The sequence below is a fragment of the Elgaria multicarinata genome, chromosome 8 (assembly GCF_023053635.1).
Source record: "Elgaria multicarinata webbii isolate HBS135686 ecotype San Diego chromosome 8, rElgMul1.1.pri, whole genome shotgun sequence".
NCBI classification, from domain to species: domain Eukaryota; kingdom Metazoa; phylum Chordata; class Lepidosauria; order Squamata; family Anguidae; genus Elgaria; species Elgaria multicarinata.
The window spans coordinates 84,500,646-84,512,120 of NC_086178.1; the positions used below are offsets into that span (position 1 = coordinate 84,500,646).

Sequence of the window (11,475 nt, forward strand, 5' to 3'; positions counted from 1 at the left end):
GGTGCTTACTCCTAAGTAAGTGTGTTCCACTGAAGAAGTAAATCCTATTTGATTCCTGTATTCATGCTAGTGTGACACGATAAGTTAAAGGCACAATTTTATGCATGTTTAGACAGAAAAAAGTCCTTCAACTCCTAGAATCCCCTCTAAATGGGAAGCACCTGCCCCAGGCTTGCCGAGGGAGGGAGGGAAAAGAGAGCGAATGCCTCTGTTTGCAGCCAGTATGGCAGGGCACACCAATTGGATTTTAAATAAAGTATTCAATTAATTGTTACTGTTTTGAATTTTATTGTTATTATCTTCCTTGGTGGGTCGTTGAAAACCACTATTCTGAATAATGATTTTTATAGTGTAGGGTAGGGGGGCGCTGGGCATGAGTTTGTGGAACCAAGGGGGCAGTGACCTGAAAAAGTTTGGGAACCACTGCTTTAGTCAGAAGGGCAAGAGAGGCAGGCAGACGGCAGGTTGTGGGGTGGGCAGAAGGGGTTGCCCCAGGTGGCAGATGCTGATATGAGAGGTGGCAGTGAAGTGCTGGAAGAGAGAGCTGTGGGCAATATGGCCAACGCTGCACCCACTACCTGAGTCTTCTGCCTCAAGGTGGATGTTGTCCTGCCGCCAGGGCAGAGGAAAGATTCAACCGCCAGTCCATTTTTTGTACCTGGAATGGGAGGGGGTGCCATCTTGTCCCTCGCCTCAGGCAGCAAAATATGTAGGGCGGGCCATGGTGTGTTGGGAGGGGGAGGCGCCATTATTAAGCAGCAGAACAGGCCATGCGCTGTGCGAAGGATTAGGGAGCCGAAGGAAAGGATGGAGGCGGGAGCGGTGGCCCTGGCGTAGGAGGGCGCGAGCCGGGGGCTCGGGCTGCATTTCTGCCGGCACGGGCTGCCCTCGCACGGGAAGGAGGCGGCGGCGGTGATCGCCACCTGCAGGTGCCCCGTCGCGGCGCCCGCCCGCCTCGTTCTCACAGAAACTGGCTGTGCTTCAGCTGGACGCCACCGGGGAGGCGGAGGCCCGAGAGGTGCCGGCGGGATCTGCTCGTCAGTTGCAGGGCGGTGCTGCATCCCAGCGGCCGAGGGGAGACGAGCTTGCGCGGCGTCTCGGCAGAAGTGGCGGCACAGGGTTTAAAAACAAAGACAAGGAGCGGGTGGGGCGGCGGAATGAGAGGGCATCCCGAATTTACGCAACTGCTGTCGGATTAATCCCAGGCTGGGATTAAATCCCACTGCACGGGATTGAGGTCCGGTTAAACTGGTAGATTGGATTGAAGACGGTTGCACAACAGTGTCATGGCTGCGGGATCAAGGAAGCCCGGATGCAGGCAGGACTTCATTTGAACGGGGCCTCAACGTAGGTGGAGCGATGGGTGGGCCTGGATTTTAAAAGGCGGCCTCGAGAAAGCCAGAATAATAGGAAGCAATAAAACAGTGCCTTTAAGCATGGGCAGAGCGCATTCCTCCCACCACTGAATGAGACAAGACTCCTGTATACAGTTTGAGATGAGGTGAATTACTGAACAATAGGGTGTGGCTTTCCCGTATAAGGTAGACACCACAGCCTCTTTTTATATAAATAAGGAATACTTTACGCACGAAGCACAATCAAGTAGGGTACATCTCCAAACCTCTCTGGGTATGTACCACTAAAGTGACTGGGTAGCATAGTGGCTACGAGGCTAACCATCAAGAAGGCCCCAGTTCGAATTTCACTTTTGCCATGTCCTTAGGCAAGCCACACTTTCTCATGCTTAACGCCTCATGCTTAATTTGGGAATATCATACACTGACCTATTTTACAGGGTTGCTATAAGGATAACTGCAAGTTAATGTGCTACAGCAACCTTTCCCATCTTGGTGCTCTCCAGATGTTTTGGACCACAACTCCCAGCATTCCTGGCTGGGGCTGATGGGAGTTGAGGTCCAAAATATCTGGAAGGGACCAGGTTGGGGAAGACTGCACTATATGAATATTAATATTCAAGCTGCAAGTAGAAAATTGTGTGCTTTAGTGAAAAGGTTTTGTGCCCAGACTAAAGCAGGACGACATAAAGGAGGCTAGACTGGGCCTCCCCCACCCACCCCCATATGTTAATTTTCTATATGCAGGGAAGTTGGTTTTGGCAGGGGAGCATTTAAACAGATCCACCTCCACCTGCAGTCTCAAAGGAGAAGCACAAATCACTTTTAACACTTAACTTTCTTCATTGGGGGTGGGGTAGCCCTGCTCTTAGCCAGGATGAGGCAGTCCATGTTAGGTGGCCAATTATTGGGCCACCATTCAAAAGCAGCAGATTGTCAATCATATCTTTATTTTATTTTTACCATCGTTGAGGCAGAGAGGAGCTGCCCTTTGGATATTTTGCCCTGGGCACCAAGATGTTTTAGGCCATCTCTGTAGGCTGGCATCTCTTATTGGCATTTCAAAACTATAATTCCTTCTCCTGTTCTTAATGTGGGTGAATTAGATTGTTGGAGCACCCACTGTCTCTAAAGCTGTTATGAGACATAAGGGACATTTGTTTCTGGAGAAACCAGAATAGATCCTTTTCTTCATGTGAGGTCCCTTTATTCCCTGTCCAGGATCATGAATGAGAAGGCAGTGTTGAAAGTGTGAAACGCCAAGAAAGGGCAATTAATCTTGTGACCTATATCTGTTGGACAAAGGAAAGTTGAGTGTACATGCATGTATTTTTAAAATTGTCTAAAATTTATTTGTTTATTTCAGAACATTTCCATACTTCTCTTCATTTTTTTTCTTTAATCCCAAAGCAGTTCACAAGATAAAAACATGATAAAATACCATAAAACCAATCAATAAAACAGTAGTAGAAGAATAAGGAAAGGAAAGGAACCTTTCGTGCAAGCACTTGAGTCATTACTGACTCCTAGGCCGGATCTACACTACTGCTTTAAAGCGCTTTATAACAGTTTCAAAGCGCTTTAAAGTTAAAGCGCTTTATAACTGTTATAAAGCGCTTTAAAGCAGTAGTGTAGATTCGGCCCTAGAGGGAAGCCTGCTTTCGCTGATGTTTTCTTGGCAGACTTTGTAGCAGGATGGTTTGCCATTGCCTTCCCCAGTTGCAGTTACCTTTAGGGGTGTGCATGGACCCCCCGCTCCGCTTCACTTCCAGATCCGCGATTTTCGGATCGGGCTGCTCCGCCCCGGCCCCGCTCCGCCCATTTCTGCTCCGCTCTGCTCGGAACTCCGGATCCGGATCGGAGCTCCGTTTCCCCCCCCCCATAGGGTTGCATTGAAAGCTAAAAAAGTAAACAACTTTTTTTCTGTTCAAGTTAGAAACCTCACGTTTGGCACCATGACACCTCATGGACGTATACACACGGACGCCAAGTTTCAAGCCAATCCCATCATCCCCTGATTTTTGGGGAATTTATGAAAATCGGGCACCCCATTCAGACCCCTTTCCATAGCTCCGTCAATTTGCACGTTAGAAACCTCAAACTCGCCACCATGAAAGCTTATCCAGAGATACATACGCACGCCGAGACTCAAGGCAGTCCCATCATCCCCTGATTTTTGGGGAATTTATGAAAATCCAACACCCATTCACACCCCTTTCCAATAGCTCCGTCAATTTGCACGTTAAAAAACCCCCTCAAACTCACCACCATGACAGCTTATCCAGGGATACATACGCCGCACACCGAGATTCAAGGCAGTCCCATCATCCCCTGTTTTTTGGCGGGGCTTAAACCTGCAAACATCTCAATGGGGCCATTTCAAAGGAAATCCCAACATGCCATGAATTGGGGAGTAGAGATAAACCTATAAAATCTTCTTCCACACTTGAAAAATGGATTTGGAACTTCCAAAACTCCAAGTGAGCGCAGGAAGGACTTCTCCCCTGAGTCAAAGCCAGACACACACAACATCCCTGCAAGGCGGGCAGGGGAGGAGAGAGGGAAGGCAGGCAGGCAGGCAGCAGACATTTCTGGGGGCATAAGGAAGTGAGCCAAGGATAAGCCAGTAATGCATATAAAATGGAATAAATAAATAAATAAATAAACGAAAGAGGGGTGGAATTAAAAGCAGCAGTGTTGCTGAATAAACAACAAGAAGAACTTTTTTAAAAAGGTTATATCTGTCTTTTACCAGTAATAGGGGGACGTGCCCGGGGGAGGGGGAAGCAGCTGCCAATTTGACTGGTCCTAGTAGTGACCAGTCTTTTAAGAAGCAACGCTGTCAGTTCAACTCATGAAAGACATTGCTCCACCACTAAGAAGTAAAACGCTCACTTCAACTCATGATAGGCATCGCTCCACCACTAAGAGAAGTAGAACTGTCACTTCAACTCATGATAGGCATTGCTCCACAGGGTTACTCTCTTTGGAAGGCTCTGATGGCCTTCCAAGTACAGGAGAGAGTGGGGGCACGTCCACAATGAGATGCCCTAGGGGAGCTCATCCCCTTGCACCACATCTTTTCAGTTGTTCCCCAAAGTTAGGGTGGGTAGCAGTGCTCTCTTATTATTGGCTTAGTATATGATTTCAGGTTGTGTTTGTGCATTTGGTGGGGCTACTGTTTTAAAAAACACTGGGAAAAGTCCGTTCAGACTAAGAAAGAGAAGTTTCCCAGAATCCCAAGTTACCCGTTTTGCCTATCCCCTCCTCCAACTTTGGGATTATGTGATCATGACCGGGAGTTGACTCTGCCCCTCAGCAATCGAAAAGGTAATCTTTTTCCCGCCTTTACCCTACTTTTAAAAAAATTCTAGCGCGTTACCCGCACCACACAGAGAGCTGAGAGTAGTCTCAAAATGACCCCCATCCACGACTCTCTGAGCACAAGAATTTTCAGAACGATAGCTTAAAAAAACCCCAGTTATCCCCGATTCTTTTCTGCAATGCAATCCTATGGGCGAAAACCGCCATTTGACCCGCGCTGTCCCTGTTTGTAATGTTCGTTTACCCGATTTTTAAAAAAATATCGCACGTGACCCACACGACGCAGAGAGGTGAGAGTAGTCTCAAAATGACCCCCATCCACGACTGTCTAAGCACAAGAATTTTCAGAACGATAGCTTCAAAAACAACCCAGTTATCTATGGGCGAAATGTTTTCAAGATGGCGATCGGAGCGCTCTGCGGAAAGAGAACCGCTCCGAAAATGGGCGCTTCTCTTCGCCTTGCTTCTAGGGGTCCGTGGTCCGCTTCTACTCTGCCTCTGAGCAAGGCGGAGCAGGCCAATTCGCTCCTGCTTCTGCGCTTCTAATCGGAGTGGAGCACATGCCTAGTTACCTTTCCACCAGCTAGCTGGGCACTCATTTTACTAACCTCGGAAGGATGGAAGGCTGAGTCGACCTGAGCTGGCTGCCTGACAACCAGCTTCCGCTGGGATCGAACTCAGGCCGTGGGGAGAGTTTCGGCTGCAGTAACTGCCGCTTACCACTCTGCACCACACGAGGCTCAGTAGAAGAATAACACCTCATTAAAATAACTATTTAAATAACCAGGTGTAGCTGGCAATGCTAGTGGGCAATGGCTAGGCAAAGAAATACGTCTTAATTTATCAGAGGAAACACTCCATACCAGGGCCCCAGAGAAATCCTCTTACGTCTTGATTGCCAGTATCATAGGCTAAACACTGGAGTGCCCAACATGGTGCCCACGGGCACCAATGTGCCAGCAGATACCCCTCTTGGTGCGTGCTAGGCCCCATGTCCCTTCTGATTTTCATTTTATTTCTTAAGATTTTTTTTTTAGTTAAAAACATTAACTGGGAGGCTGACAAGCTGCGAAGAGAGGTGCTGCTCTCCAGCACTATTTTTATCTGGGCTCAAAAGAGTGTCTTTGCTTGGAGCTCAGACCCCACCCCTGCCTTGTGCTGAGGTTCTTTGGCGTGTTACTTGTACTTGGGCCAGACCTGTACAAAGGCAGGCAGGTTTCGACAACTGCCTTGTACTGAAGTTCCTGGTTCTATAACAAGTTACTTTTCTTTTAGTATTTTAGTCTCACCAGTTTGCTTAATGAGAAATGAGTGTTTTGTGGACAGCCATTTTATGGATGGGCATGACACCTCCAATGGCAAACATTTTGTGAGAGTGCACACTAAAATTCCAAATGTGCCCACTGGCCCAAAGGGATCCCCTCTTAATGTGACAATTAAGGACAATCTAAATTGAGGCCAATTTTTAGTGAGTAGTATTATTACTGATAATACTGTACATTGTACTGCTTTCGTCGCCAGCTGAAGACCTTTTTATTCACTCAGTATTTTAACACTTAATTTTAACTTAAATTTAAATTTTACTGTTTTAACTCTGTATTTTAATCTCATAATCAACTTTGCTGTGTGGTTTTATCCTGGTTGCGCTTTTTATACTGTATTTCGTAATTGTGTTTTTAACCTGTTGGATGTTTTTTGTGGTTTTAATTTTTCTGAACCGCCCAGAGAGCTTCGGCTATTGGGCGGTATAAAAATGTAATAAATAAATAAATAAATAAATACTGATGATGAAACATCCTTGTAAGGAGTTATTTTATTGCTAAGTGTTCTGTATCTACAAAAGGTTATGCCAGCCTTCCCTAACCAGATGTGAATTGGACTGCAAACCGCATCAACCCCTGCCAGCACAATGAGCTATGAAGAATGATGAGGGTTGTAGTCCAATACACATCTGGAAGGTACCAGGTTTTGGAAGGCTTTGTTATGCTGTACTATATTTGTTCATTTTTAAGATGCGGCTGTTGTTTTTGTAACTTTACAATTGTTTTAGTGGTTTGTTTTCTGGCTTTTTGGTCACTCACCTTTACTTCGTGTTCTTCGGCCTTTCAGTCACCCCGATAACAAACTCCATAGACCCCCTATTAGTGACTAAATATTTTACTCCGTTGCTGCTGAATAGAACTGGAACTTTTGGGTATCAGTGTACTATCCAGACAAGAAGCACCTGACTGTGCTTGTGAACATGAGCGCAAAGGTGGGATCCATATGAGACAATGGTAAGGGCGGCATAATGGGAACTTAAATTCCAGACATTGTTCTTACAGCTGATTATAATGTTTCGGAACTGAGCCTTTCTCCTCTTGCCTAATCTAGCGCCATCTAATAAATGAGCCATTCCCCCCCCCTTTTTTTTTATGCTGCCTCAAATATTTATCCTGTTTGCAAAGCTGACGTAACTTCATGTAAAACTGCCTGAACCATGTGGATGTCCCTTGGGTAATTCCATGACTTACCTTCTACTGTAGGCACAAAGGAGTGACACAACAGAGAGGCTGTGTTTCAGTGGTAGAACACGTGCGTTGGATCTGGACAGTCTGAGGTAGGGCTGGAAAAATTCCTGAGCCTCGGCCAGCCAGGGTCAACAATACTGGACTAGAGGAATTAGCACTCTGACTCCATTTGAGACAGCTTCCTATGTTCCTGAAAATTGCAGTCATGAGGTTATCACTGACCTGACCGTGAGAATAACTAATTTAAATAAGTCCAGTTTGTTACTAACTTTCCATAGTTGCATATATGTCCCAGTTGAGTTTAATGGAGCTTAGTGCCATGTAATTGGGCATAAGATTGTAACTTTAAAGCATTAATCCTGTGGAAAAATAGACAATTAGAGATAATTATTCATCATTATTATTTCTGTATGGGTAGGCAGAACCCTAATAAAAGGTTTCATTAATATTACTCGGTTTCGCTTTCCCCAACCTGGCACCCACCAGACGTTTTGGATTATAACTCCCAGGATTCCTGACCATTGGCTATGCTGGTTGGGAGGTGAAATCCACAAACTCTGGAAGGCACCAGGTTTGATGATACTTACTTTGAAGCTACTTTCACGAGAAGGGCTCTTTCACACCTGTAAATTGGCAAATTTATTTTCTCCGTGTTACGAATGCCTAGAGAAACTTCAGCATGAATTGAGCTGTATGCAGATGTACTCCACGGTGGCCACCTGCTATGTCCCGGATCGCAAAGCTAACCCCCCAAAATGGCTGCTGAGCACTGGCTGGGAATGATGGGCATTGTAGTCCCAAACATCTGTTGGGACGCCAAGTTAAGGAAGGCTGAAATACAGCAATAAACAAAGGAAACTAAGACTATCCACTTATCTAGTGGACTGGCTGCTTTGCTGACTCTCAGAATTTGGGCGTCATTAAAATGGAATCCAGCATCTCGAAACTGGCCAAACCTTAAAAATCATGATGGATATAGGGCAATTTCATCACAGTTAGTACAAAATTAGAGATTTTAAATTAAAACTAGCTTCTTCCTGGTTGACTCATACTCTCAGGGAATTCATTAACAAAAGTGTGACTTTAAAGCTGACCGGTGTTGGTTTGTGGTCACTGCCTGCCCCAATATTCTGTTGAGATTACTGTTCCTAGTATCTTGGTGATACACAAATAAGGACTGTGATCTTAAATTGCTGGGAAATGCAAAATAGGCCCCATTTATTCATTTGTTTTCTTTCCTTCTTGGTATTTTCCTTTCCCCTTTCTGGTTGTTTTATGGAGATCTGTTATTTACAAGCAATGAGTGTTTGTAGTGTTTTTGCTTGCCATTGTTGAATGAAAAAGTAAAAGCTTGAAGGCACAATCCTATGCATATTTAGACCCCCCCCCAAAAAAGGGCTCACCATTTCCATGCTTTTTTCCCTGTCTAAACATGTGTACGATTGTGCCCTTAACATTTTTTTTTAAAAAAAACTAGATTCCTCCGCCAGTTCTCAAAAATTTTGCAACAATACTTCAGGTTGTCTTGCAGAGTAGCTACTTGCACCTACTGGTGTTTTCACCATTTTGGCTTTATGTGTCCAGGTATTAACCCTGATCCAAACACGACAGCACCGACCCAGATAGAGCAACTTCATTCCTATGCAACAACCCAATATGCATGGGTCCCTCCATTGAAATGAATTAGGAAGCACCTGAAGGTAGCGGAATCCCCATATGCGTTAGATTAGAACTCCTTTTGATCAACCATCTCTGTATTAGGGCAAATACTGAATACATCAGAGCCTACTTTCAGTTCTTACTTTCAATTCAGACATAGCTAAGCTATGGCACTTAAACAGCCATATAAATAGCTACGCACGGGGTATCTGGGGCCAGAACATCCTCTGAGTATCACAATACTTGTAATATGATAAACAGATGGTAAACAAAGGCATTATTTATTATTTAATTCTTACCCCACACTTGTTCCAAGAAGTTTATGGCAGCATACATAATCTCTCCCACCTATTTTTTAATCCTCACAACAATCTGAGATTTGTTAGATTAGGCATGGTGCAACTTCATCTCCTTAATTTCATGGCTGAATAGAGATTTGAATCTGAGTCTTAAATCCAACCCTCTATCCTAGAGGTAGGGCAACATGATGCCCTCCAGATGTTTGGGGCAATAATCCCTGACAATTGGTCATGCTGCCTGGAGTTTATGGGAGTTGCAGTCCAAAACATCTGGAGGCCACCAGGTCGTCTATCCCTGTTCTAGCCACTATGTCATACTACCTCAGTGCAGCAGGGTAGTAAAAAAAATATTGGGGTTTGTTACATTTGTAACCTAAGTGCTGATTCACACTTTTAAAATGGACCTTTTTTAATGTACAACTCAGCATAATGTGAGAATGAGACACACATTCCTCCAAACATGGATCATACTTGTATCATACATGTATCAAAGAACCAGGATTTGTTGCAAGGTTGCACTTAAAGCAAAATATCTTTTCTCGGTAGTGTCCTGTATTGTCAGGACTGGAATTTTACGTACATATTTCTTAGAAAGTCTTTGTTAATATCTGTGGGATTCTTATACTACACTTGGAAACTTTGTTGATCCAACATGAGAGTATTTGTAAGCTGCCTTGAGGATTTGGGAAGGTACGCTACACACAAATAATAACTAAGTAATTAATTTCCTTGAGAAATATCTGCGTGATCTGCAGTGATATTTGGTATTATTATTATTATTATTATTATTATTATTATTTATTTATTTATATAGCACCATCAATGAACATGGTGCTGTACAGATTATACACAGTAAATAGCAAGACCCTGCCGCATAGGCTTACAATCTAATTACTGCAGTGATAGAGGAGCTCATAAACTTGACAATGGTCATTCTGCAGAGTGGAATTTTACATATTTCTTTGAAAGTCAATGCCAGTATCTGTTGGATGATTGTACTACATCTGGAAACCTTCTTGATCTAACTTGAGAGTATTTTGTAAGGTGCCTTGAGGACTTCGGAGAGATTGGCACACACAAATGATCATTAAGTAATTAATTTCCTTGAGAAATACCTGCATGTTTTGCAGATCATTATTACTGCAGTGATGGAGGACATCATAAACATGACCATGTATCACTAATGGTGTTAGCACAACTTGGTGGATTTAATTACCAGCCCACCTATAATGACAAAATGGCTGCCCAGGTGTTAGTCAATTATTTTGATAGGAAAATGCAGATGTTGCAAGCGGAGGTGTTGACTGTGACTTGCAGACATGCGGCACAGGCTGAACCAGTTTACCAGTTTCTGCTTTTGTTTTTCAGCTTTAGGTGTATGGTATAGCTACCGGATGTCTAAAGCAACTTTGAACATGGCCACCCAAAATCCCAGCATTGAACTTGGGAGAGGAAAAGCAAAAGTAGTGTGTGTTTCATTGCATCCAGGAACTGTGGACACTGTCCTGTACAAACCTTATCATAGGAGTGTGCCCAAGGACAAACACTACCCCAGAATACTCTAACTGTCCCATTTGTATTATAGACAATCTTGATATGGAACAAACCAGGGAGTTCTTTGCCTGGGATGGCTAGGAACTACCATGGCAATTCAGAGTGGAATCCAAAGTATGTTTACTCAGAAGTAAGTCCTACTAAGATCAATTGGGCCTACTCCCAGGTAAGGATTGCATCCTAAGAGGCCTTTTAAGTGAGTTGCTCAGGTACTAGAAGGATAAGAGGTGTTTTAAATGCTGTCAGTGGAACATTTTGTTTGGCTTGTTTTGAAAGTTTCTAAAACCAAGTGGTCTGTAGCCTTGAATCTGCCACTGGCTTCTTGTCATCGTCTAGCGGTGGGGAAATATGTGACTCCCATCATCCCTGGTCATGGTGGATGTGGCTAATGGGAGTTGTTGCCCAAAACATCTGGACGCCACCAGTTCGGAGAAAGCTATTGCAGACATTCAGTGCCCAGCAGTGTTGAAGATAAAGATGGATGTAAGGCAAGCCAGAGGTTAGGTTCCAGAATAACCGGTGGAGCAGAAGGCGAAGTGAGATGACTTGTTTAGACTGAAAAGCCATGGTTGCAATTACATAGTGCCTGTCATGACTGTATGAAGGTCATGGCCAGTGCTACCACTCCAGGGTAGGTCACCTCAGCCCTCTCACGTGCTCTGTTTTTGCCATCACCTGCCCTTAGTTAAGTAGCTTGCATGGAGAGTAAGTAGGCCCTCTCCCTCGCAAGCATCTACTCAAGAAGCCATCTTGTCCCATCATTAGTATGGAAGA

General features: G+C 44.4%; 1 pseudogene; it reads left to right on the top strand.

Annotated features, from left to right (window-relative positions):
* The first annotated feature begins 807 nt into the window (after positions 1 to 807).
* On the top strand, positions 808 to 10,845 carry LOC134403171 (uncharacterized; annotated as a pseudogene).
* Positions 10,846 to 11,475: the final 630 nt, after the last annotated feature.